General features: G+C 50.2%; 1 pseudogene; it reads right to left on the reverse strand.

Moving 5' to 3' along the window:
- Nucleotides 1-1,649: 1,649 nt before the first annotated feature.
- Nucleotides 1,650-2,597, reverse strand: LOC138807653 (transcriptional regulator protein Pur-beta-like; annotated as a pseudogene).
- Between the last annotated feature and the right edge of the window lie 7,138 nt (nt 2,598-9,735).

A 9,735-nucleotide genomic window follows, 5' to 3' on the forward strand; every position in this document is an offset into this window, starting at 1 on the left:
TGAAAACTTTGGAAAGAACATTAGCTCCCATTCAATTCAAAGTTTCCTAGGGCTGTGACATTTCTAGAAATACCTTTTGATGGGGTGGGATTAACTTGATTAATAAAAATCATTTCTACTGAAAATCCACTTAAAATATAGAAGAGGTGATCCATGAAAACCCCAACTTTTATTCTTGAAAGACAGCTGGATAAACTGGCCAATGCCAGTATGTTGCAATTTCAAGATGGTATAAAAATGTTTCCAGGATATAGTCAGCATATTCACGTTCACATCAATTCCATTCACAGATGGATTTCAGCTTCCACCGGGTGCACTGCTTTAATCATTCATCATCATTTGCCAACTTTGATTGTGAGGTACTAATAAGATGGATCAATTTCTTAAAAATTTGTTTTAAAGAATAAATGATGCTGGAATTCTGAACCTGAGGATCTTTAGTATTTGAACAAATCCACAGATTAAACTGAAGGTGAATTAAGACTTCAGTTTTAGTTATTTCCAACTTCTCTGTGAGGATGCATATTCCATTAAAGCTCAGGCTTGTAGCCATACTGTCCCTTTTGCAGAAAATCATCAAGTTTTACAGTTAAAAATGCAGCCAATCAGTGGCTGTAACAGCCAAATTAGCCATAATTCACTTGCTCATATGCTAGAGCCATGGGATCTGGCTCTCATTCACACCAATGCCACTTCTTGGTAATGACCTCCACCTTTAGAGATCAAGGGAAGAACTTTAGTGAGCAGCAACCCATCCACTCAACGAGTTTGCCTTGTGCTTTATGCCTGACGTATTGTGCCTACCTCAGCAACCCCCAATGTAAAACTGCTTTTATTTTTTGAAAAAAAAATTCCTTTTGCCCAACTTTTAAACTATTTTAGTAATGAATTCTCTAGTTCAAGCATTGGCTTTTGAATTTTTGCATCCCGGAAAACAATTCTGCAAAGAAAAGACATGGGGCCAGGTTCCATGCAAAATCATTAAAAAAAAAATCCAATTTGTTTTGATTCACTGATGGCTTCTTGAATTCTTTTTTTGCCTTGTCCATGATTGTGTAAAGTTGCATTCCTTTTCATAAACCTGGACTCTCAGGACTGGGTAACTGCAAAGGTCTCTCTGTCTCAAGAATTTCCGTGAAGATCTTGATCCAAAAGGCTGATTAGAATAAAGGTGAAGGATAGACACTGCAACGGCGGCTCGGCCTGGAGAGATACTTTAGATTTACCCAGGTACAACACAAATTCAACTGTTATACACAGATGGATCTGGGTAAGTCAGATGTGTTTAGGGGCACAGACTCGAAATCTATCCACTTCAGGATTATCTAGATGAGCTTAGGAACCTCGGGTGGGAAATAGAAGCTGAGACACTTGCAGGTGAGGAGATGCTGTTGTCCTCTGCAGGTTGCTGTCAATTTCTGGAACTTTACTGCTTTACTCACTGTTCAAGACTGTTGTCTTATGGTTATTTCTCTTAACTACATTATTTTTTTTTAATTTTGTTGGTTTTTTTTTCTCCCTTGGTGGCCTCCCGGGCTCCCTCTCAACTAGCTCACAGGGGAATGAGCAAGAATGGGAACTAGCCAGGGGGATGGGGGGTGGGGGCACGGGTAACAGGGTGGGGGAGGCCAGGGGGGAAAGCTGCCATTTCAATCCTCATCCACCTCCTCGCCTTAGGACTCCTCACCACCCCCCCCCCAGCATGACGCTTGTAAAGCTTATCCCTCTGCCGCTCCTGGATTTCTTTCATCTCATCCGCATACCGGCAGAAGGCGCCACCAAACTTGCCCCAGGCCTTGAAGGGCACTGTGATGGCATTGCGGTAGGACGGCTTCACCTCACTCACACAGTAGAAAAACTCCGTACTTGTTGCAGCCCACATCGAAGAAGAAACGTTTGGAGTCCACCGTAATAGAGGTGCTCTCCAGGAGTTCCCCGTACAGCCCCCCCCCCCCCCCCCCCCCCCCCGGCCACCGGCACCGCCTCTTGGGCCTCCGGCCAGCTCGTGGTCTTCGCCTCCGTAGTCATCGAGGAGCTTGGTGAGCGTGTCGGAATTCGATGAGACCTTGTGCAGGCAGCACCATGGTCTGGCCGCTCTGGAGGCCGCCAGGCCCTGGGCCTGCACCAAAGCCGCCGCCGCGGTTGACGGTCTGGCGGATGTGCAGGAAGGGGCCGCGCTGGTACTCCTTGAGATCCAGGTAGTACTTGCAGTTCTCACTCACCAGGAACTCGCTCTTGAGGTGCGCCGGCCTGCCGCCCTCCTCAGCGCCCGCTGCCAGCTGCTCGGGGCTGCTGGGGCCCAGCTGTGCGTAGTGATCGATGAAGTCGCCCAGCGAGTCACGGAAATTGGCCGCCACCACAATCGACAGCGTGAGGCGGCTCTTGGAGCTGCCCGTGCCCACCTCTGCGATATTCAGGAAACCGCCCTTGGCGTTCTGCTTCACATCCAGGTAGAAGCGCTTGTTCTGGATGTCCAGCCGCTTCGAGGCCAGCTCCTGCTTCTCCTGCTGGCCGCCACCGCGGGGTGTGGGCTGGAAGCCTCCCTTCCCGCCACGGCCGCCGCCACCGCCACCGCTGCCGCTGTTGCTGTCCACCATCTTCTTGGCTACTGCCTTGCCCCGCCCACTGTGCTCGCGCCCCCGCCCTCCGCCCTGCGCTTGCGCTCCCGGGCCCCCCAGCCTTGCCTGCTGGCTCCTCAGGCGCTCCTGCTGCTCATCGCAGGCCGCCGCCGCCATCCCCCATCCCCCAAGGAGAATTCTTGTGTGCTGGACCAGTGGCTGTTACTGAGCTGGGGTACTGTACCCAAGTGGGCTTCCAGGTGCTCGCCAATGGTGACAAGGAGACTGTGGCCTGTCATCATAGGGCACCACCACCATTGGGTGACCACCTTCCAGCCTGCCTTTGCTGACCGTGATGACTGAAAGGCTGCCATACTTGCTGCCAGTGGTGAATAAGCCCATTTTATAGAGAGGAATTACTATTCTTAAGTGCGAAGACTGGCATTGGTTGAAGGTCACACGGCTGGAATGTATGGATTTGTACTCTGCTCATGCGACTTTAAATTGAGTCTCAGAATTGAGCACCATCCACTGCAGGGCTGGTTGGAGCAACAGCTGGTGGGGTTCCTCCCTCAGGATCTCTGACTCAGTGTGTGTCTGTAACACCCACTCTTACCTTTCACCTTCTACCTTGGGTAGCCTACATCAGGGTCTTTGGTTGAGTGCCAGGCTGTGCCTGCTGCCTGCTGCCTGCTTGCAGGTTGGCCTGCTCTGCAGCCAGCAAAAGCTGAAAGTGTTTCATATACCATGCACACCAGAGACTCTAATGCATCTATGCCAACATCCTGAGGGCCACTGCCCAGCAGAGAGCACAGCTGAGCCTTAGAGACCTAGAAAACCTCTCTTGGAATGCTGGCTCTGTTCCCTCTTCCTTTTTGTCACACTGTCAAAAAACCTATATGTGCTAGACCAAGGAGTGGGTGGCTAGGCCAGTCCCTAATGGGACTTTGTTGCTGTACATGAGCACTTCTACCTGCCACATCCTGGGCTCGCAACCCACTGGTATAAGTGCTAGATAATCAGGCCACCACTTCACACTTCAGGATAAAAGAAGCTCACCTGAGGTCTTGGTGCAAAGTCTACATGTTCAGGGCTTGTGTTACTAGCCACGTCCTCACTAGGGGATCAATAGTGTACTCTCTGGGGCTTCTTCCTCTCTGGGAATGACCAGGCCTTGCTTTATTCACAGGAGTGGCATCTTAGGCAGATCCAGGAGATGCGCAGCATGGATGTGTGCCTGACTTTCATGTAGAGACTTAGATGACTGAGCCAGCCATGGATGGACAGGGAAATGCTTCTGCATCCAAGTTGCCTTGATGAATTCTTACTTAGAAGATGACCTGGCTCTAAGCAGATCTCAAGGGGAAAACAAGAGTAGATGGGCTGGGCCACATCTATAATTCTAGTACTTAGGTGGAAGAGACAGGTAGAGAGCAGCTGGAGGCCAGGGTTTAACTTCATAGTGAGATTTTCTCAAAAGAAAGCCAATGACTGAGGAGGTAGACCAGTGGTTAAAGCAGTTTTCTACTGTGTGAAAGTGTCTGAGTTCAATTCCCAGCATTCTGAGGACAGCATAGACACAAGCTCTGTTTCCTGACCTCCTTTCAGAGGTAAAGGACCTAGCCACTTGATCAAGGTGCTTTACAATGAGAAAGACACCAATAGTACCTCAGTCTTGCACTGCCATTGAGCCTTCTTAATCTGTCTGTCCACTGATATGGACCAAGTCATGACTTCTGTTTCCCCACCACTATGCCAGGGGACCCTTCCCTGTCTGTTCCTTCTCAGAAGGAACACAAGCCATGCTTCTCAGGTAGAACCAGAGTATTTTTGGCAGTTCCTTGGACCTGTTAGTCAGGCCGTGGACCTCAAGGAATCTGCTGTTCAAATGTGTGCCGAGGACCAGCTCTGTCGGGACGACGGAGGACACCTAGTGGAGGAACTGCCTCCATCGATGTGGATGTGTAGGGACTGACAAAGCCACAGCTGAGGACAGAGATGGGGCCATGGTCACAAGGCTCCTTCCCCATTTGCACTTATCTCTGGATTACACCCAGCCATGTGCTCTGCTGCTCTGATACTGGAGATCGCTAGCAATAGGGGATCACACTGTGCATCTGTGGATTCTGATCTATGCCAAAGCATAGCCATTGGGAGTTGGTAAGGATTGCTGAAGAATGTCCTCTGGAGTTGGGGGGGGGGGCTTTCATGATGTGATGTGTGTTGGCACAGGCGAGGGCAGTTCATAGGGAGTGCTGCCAAATCCCTCTTGAGGACTTCCTGCTTACCTGTGATCCTGCCCATGGTTACAGCTGGACTTGAGGTGGTTAGGTTGTGAGCTGACAGATCAGAGACCTTCTCTAAACAGAGCCCTGAGTTATCTGGAGGGACGACTTGGCCCTGTCTGATGGCCTGGTAGCTGCTACCCAGCTCTGGCTCTTTTGGCTTAGTGGGTGTGGAGGCCATGGTGCAGGTGAGGAAGGTCCTTTCCTTCTGGCAGCCCAAGGAGGAGATGTGGTTTGTCCCTACCTCTGGGCATTGCATTTTTGTCTTATAAGCTTAAATGTCTCTGGTCCTGGAGGAGCTCAGAGTCCAGAAGCAGAGAAATGACAAAGTAAGTCCTGACAAACTTGCTTGTCACTAGTGGCAAAAGGTAGCCCAAGGTGTAGGCTGTCAGGCATTCTGGACCTCAGACATGCAATTATTCTAGTCCAATGCCATCAAGACCTGCCCTGCAGGCAGAACACTTATGTCATGGGAAGATATGGTGTAGTAAACGCCAGGTGGGTTTGCCATGGAAATGCTCTCCAGGGTCAGACTCTTGAGTGGGGGTGGGCAACTTCACCTACCCCTACCAAGTGCTGAAGGGCATTCTTTCCACTAGGAAATAGCATTTTGTCATTAGTGGGAAGGGAGTTTGGGGGACAGATTGCATAAGCAGGGTACAAGCAAGATAGCTGGTAGCGAGTGGTGAAAACTGCACTGCAGAATGAGGAACAGGAGGCTGTAAACAGTTTACAAGGAGCCTTGAGTAGGTTGAGGTTTAAGTGAGCTCAGTGGGCGAGACCAAAGGCAGAGAGATTAGTGTTCAAGGCTAAGACTGAAAGGGGTTTTGAGAATCGTGAGGGCCCTGAGGTTGAGGTAGCAGAGGTAGGATTGGGCTTGGCTGTATGGGGTTGTGGATGCAGGAGCATGAGGGTTGGGACATGAGGGAGTGGTGGCATTCTGGCCTGTGCACATGGCATAAGTGAAGAGGGAAGGTACAGGGAAAGGACGTCTGAGGGCTCACTGGAGTCTGGGGCTAGGCCCTTGTATTGGGCCACTGAACCAGATGTGCTCGTAGTCTCTGAGTGATGCCTACACCCTTGGGAAGCAGACACACAGAAGATAAGCCTTTTCCAGGTTGCACCTACATACATTCAGGCATTTGATCTGTTTAGAGATCTGTGGTCCCATTGTGTGTGGTCAGGTTGAATTGGCCCAGGTCACTAGACAGGAATATAGACATCCTTTGCCCATAGGTCAGCTCTGAGGACCAGCAGAGTGGCAGAAGCACAACTGGAAGCTTGGTCCATGGAAAATCTGCACTATCCTTATCCTCCTTTTCCAAAGCCTGAGGTATCAGACACAGCAGGACAAGGCACTGCTGTCAAGGTACATAGGATATGATCTCTCAGTGGTAGCTTTTGAGAGTGTGAAATTGAGTTAAGCTGGGCAGTAATCTTTATCGACAAGAATCAAGGTTTCATTTTAGACACAGTATAGGAGGCATTAGCTGGTGAGTTACTGCTCCCATCGCTCAGCTCCATGGAAGTTTGTACTGGCCAGCCCAGTACTGTGAGTCCCATACAGGCCCATCATCCTTCCCCCTCTGGGACAGGTGGGAGGCCTCATAGGGACAGACAGCAAAAGACAGGGTCCTTGCTGTCCCAGAGCCTTCACTTGGATTAGCTTGTCACTTGACACTGGGAGGCAATTCTGGCCTCACTGTCATCTCTCATCCCACATGCCCACAAGCATGCCATGCCAACCTACCATCAACAATACAAGTCTATGGGCTCTGTTGCTGTCAGGGAAGGTGCCAGGCCCATCTGCATCCACGGGGACACAAACAGCCCCAACAGCAGCCACCCCATTCCCCTCCCTCCCACCCTCATTCTCCTTACTGCCCACATGCCGCCCCGGTCTTTTCAGACTTGTGCACAGGAGATGACCCTCAGCTGGCAAACATCAGCTGACCCTCCACCTGCCTCAGTGTGACCACTAGGCACCTGCGTTGGTCACTCACTTGGGTGAGTGTGTGTGCACACTTGTTCCCACACAACACACTAACACTGGGTCGGGCTTAGACACAGTCACACAGAGCTTTCTCTGCAATTACCACAATGCCCTAGGCTCCTTCCTTCCCCAGACATCCTTGAAAATGAGATCACTGAAAAGGGCCCTGTGCCAATGTAATCCTGGCCCTGTCTCCATACCCACTATCCAACACTCCCCCAGTTTAGACACTCATCACAGGAGAAAGAAGCTTGATGCCCACATGTGAAATGAGGTATCACAAGAGCTGCCTCTACCCATCTGCATTTCACTTGGCATGCTTTGGCTGAATTCTGACATTTCCCCTCCTAGCCAGTCCCACGCCCAATACTGCCTCTCAGCTCTGTTGCCAGGGGCCGAACACCTTCCTCACCTTTTGTAGGCTTTCACACGTGTGTGTGTGTGTGTGTGTGTGTGTGTGTGTGTTTATCCCATGATCCTCCTCAGTTCCCCTTTCTAAAAGTGGTAGAGTTTTTCTGAGCTCCTGCCAGCAAGCCTCCAGGGAAATGGGTCTTACTTTGCCAAGAGATTCTGCCCATACCTGGAGAGAAAATGGGATGATGGTTCTCATGATTATGGAGGACATGTACACCATATGGACAGTAACAAAGGGTACTTGTTGCAGATGCCCAGGGGGTATCCACAACCCTTTTGGCCCCATGGAGGCACGGTGCTCCAGCAAACAGGCCCTGTGAGTGACCAGGTGATCCTTGTCCTGCAAGGCTCTCACTGATTTGGTCAGCTGGAACACATCCAGGTCTCACCCAAGTGGACATGTAGGTCTTTGCAGAACCAGCTTTCACTCCTCTTCACCCCTTCACTGGCCTCTCTGTCATCTCTCCTCTTACAAGCCCCCAGGTGCACCCACTCACTCAACTTCCAGCCATCAACCCTGCAACTCTGTGGGACTTGAAGCTGCCTGGGAAGGTGCCAGGCCCACAAACTACCATGTAACCACAAGTAGCCTCAACAGTTACCACACAGCATTTTCCATCCCCTCCCAACCAATGCTTCTTTCTGGCCTTACGCCACTCCCTGTCTTTTCAGACCTAGCAGTTATATAAACACACGCAAGGAAGGGCTGGCTGCATCTTCCTGTATGAGGCTCTCCCATGGAGTTCGTAGACTCTGTCCTCCCATATCAGTGGAAACATCTGGAGGTGAGGCTGCAGGTGAAGGCGACTGGCTTGGTGTTGTTCCTTCCAAAGAAGTGATAGCCAGCCTTAGGTACAAACACACACACACACACACACACACACACACACACACACACACACACACACACACACAGGTGAAAGCCATTCAAGGGCAGAATACTGTCTGTTGTGTATGGCAGAGACACCAGAAGGAGAATGTGTGTGTGTGGAGGGAGGCAGCATCGTGGAAGGCCTGATGTGGATCCTTTGGGGACTGATCTCCTGAGCTCTGCCGGCACTGCTGTTAGCACTGGCTTGCACCATCTTCCAGCTCCACTGACACCAGAGCAACAGCCATCACCACAAATGCACTGACCACAAGCTTCTGCATGCAGGGAATCTTGCCTAAGGGCTCTTCAGACAGCTCCAGAACTAAGCCCCACCTTGCACCAGCCCCTGCCACACACCTGACTGCCCTCTTACTCATTAATTCTCTGCCTTCTTTCCCATATGACCTACTGTTTCCTTTCTTTCTACTGTTCTTACTGTTAATTTCAAGAAAAAACTGGTACACAATGACTTCTCTCTGGTGGAAAAAAGTTCCAATCCGTGGCCCCAAATCATGTTTGAGTTGGTGCAGCCCCTGGCACTGTCTACTAGGAAACACAATCCTTGAACAGTTACCCTTCAGAGGACGTCCCCACTCTTTGCCTCCTTGTTTTTGGCAGTCAAGAAGCTATCCACCTTCCTTATTCTGGATTCCTTACCTTTTTGCTGGTAGCCTGTTATCTGCCCATAATTGTAGGAGTAGTACCTCTGATTTAGGTCACAGGCCTCTGTGTCCCAACAGTAAATGGAACTCAGAACCGAATTCACAGGGCATCTTCCTAAGGTGGCAGGGAATTTTGGAGGACAGGAGTGCAAAGGGAAACACGGAGGGAAGTGCCTACTCCAGTTGTTGCCCAGTCCAATGCAAGGAGAACTACTCTGGAGGGTACATGTTGGGGAGACATCCTGGGGCCCAAAGTTCACATAAAGTTCTATCAGCAGTTCTGTCACACAGGGATTTATGAGGGGGAAAGAGGAAGGGAGAGCCTGTTTGTCTAAAGATATGGCCAGCCCATGTCTTATTTTCTGCTGATGACCTCACATGAACAGTTGGAACTAACACACACACAAGCCCCTACAAAACAACTAGCATGTGTGCAAACCAATGCACACAGTCTTCAGATAGCATTTCTGGCCAGCATCCTGGCAGGTAGGTTGGAAGAAGCTGCTGGCTAGCACTGAAGAGAATGTAGAATGTTGTAGACGGACCACTGGGAGAACTCTCCCTAGATGAATCTGTGCTAGCTTGGAGAACCCATCCAAGCTCTGAAGAAATAGGTCACTTGAATTAATAACAGCGCCAATGCTGGGGTTTCCTGCCACAGGGACTTTTGCACAATTCATCAGGATATTTTGGCAAGACTACTTACTCCTAACAGCACTGGGAAGTCCAAGGGGTTAGAAGGCTCTAGAATGTCCTTGCAGGCAGCACCAATGGATATTTCCAGTCCATGGCTAGCAGGAAATAGTGTGTGAGGGAGGGGAACATTAGATTTTGGAAGGGAGGTGAGGGGGAAGCGGTTGGACAGTCCCAATCTCTGTCAGAGAGACTGCAAGAACCCTAGCAAAACCTTCCTTTTACTCAACAAAACAGGTAGGGATATTTCATTGTGGAA

The sequence above is a fragment of the Dipodomys merriami genome, unplaced genomic scaffold, assembly GCF_024711535.1.
Source record: "Dipodomys merriami isolate MVZ:Mamm:240054 unplaced genomic scaffold, mDipMer1.0.p SCAF_4266, whole genome shotgun sequence".
In the NCBI taxonomy this organism is placed as follows: domain Eukaryota; kingdom Metazoa; phylum Chordata; class Mammalia; order Rodentia; family Heteromyidae; genus Dipodomys; species Dipodomys merriami.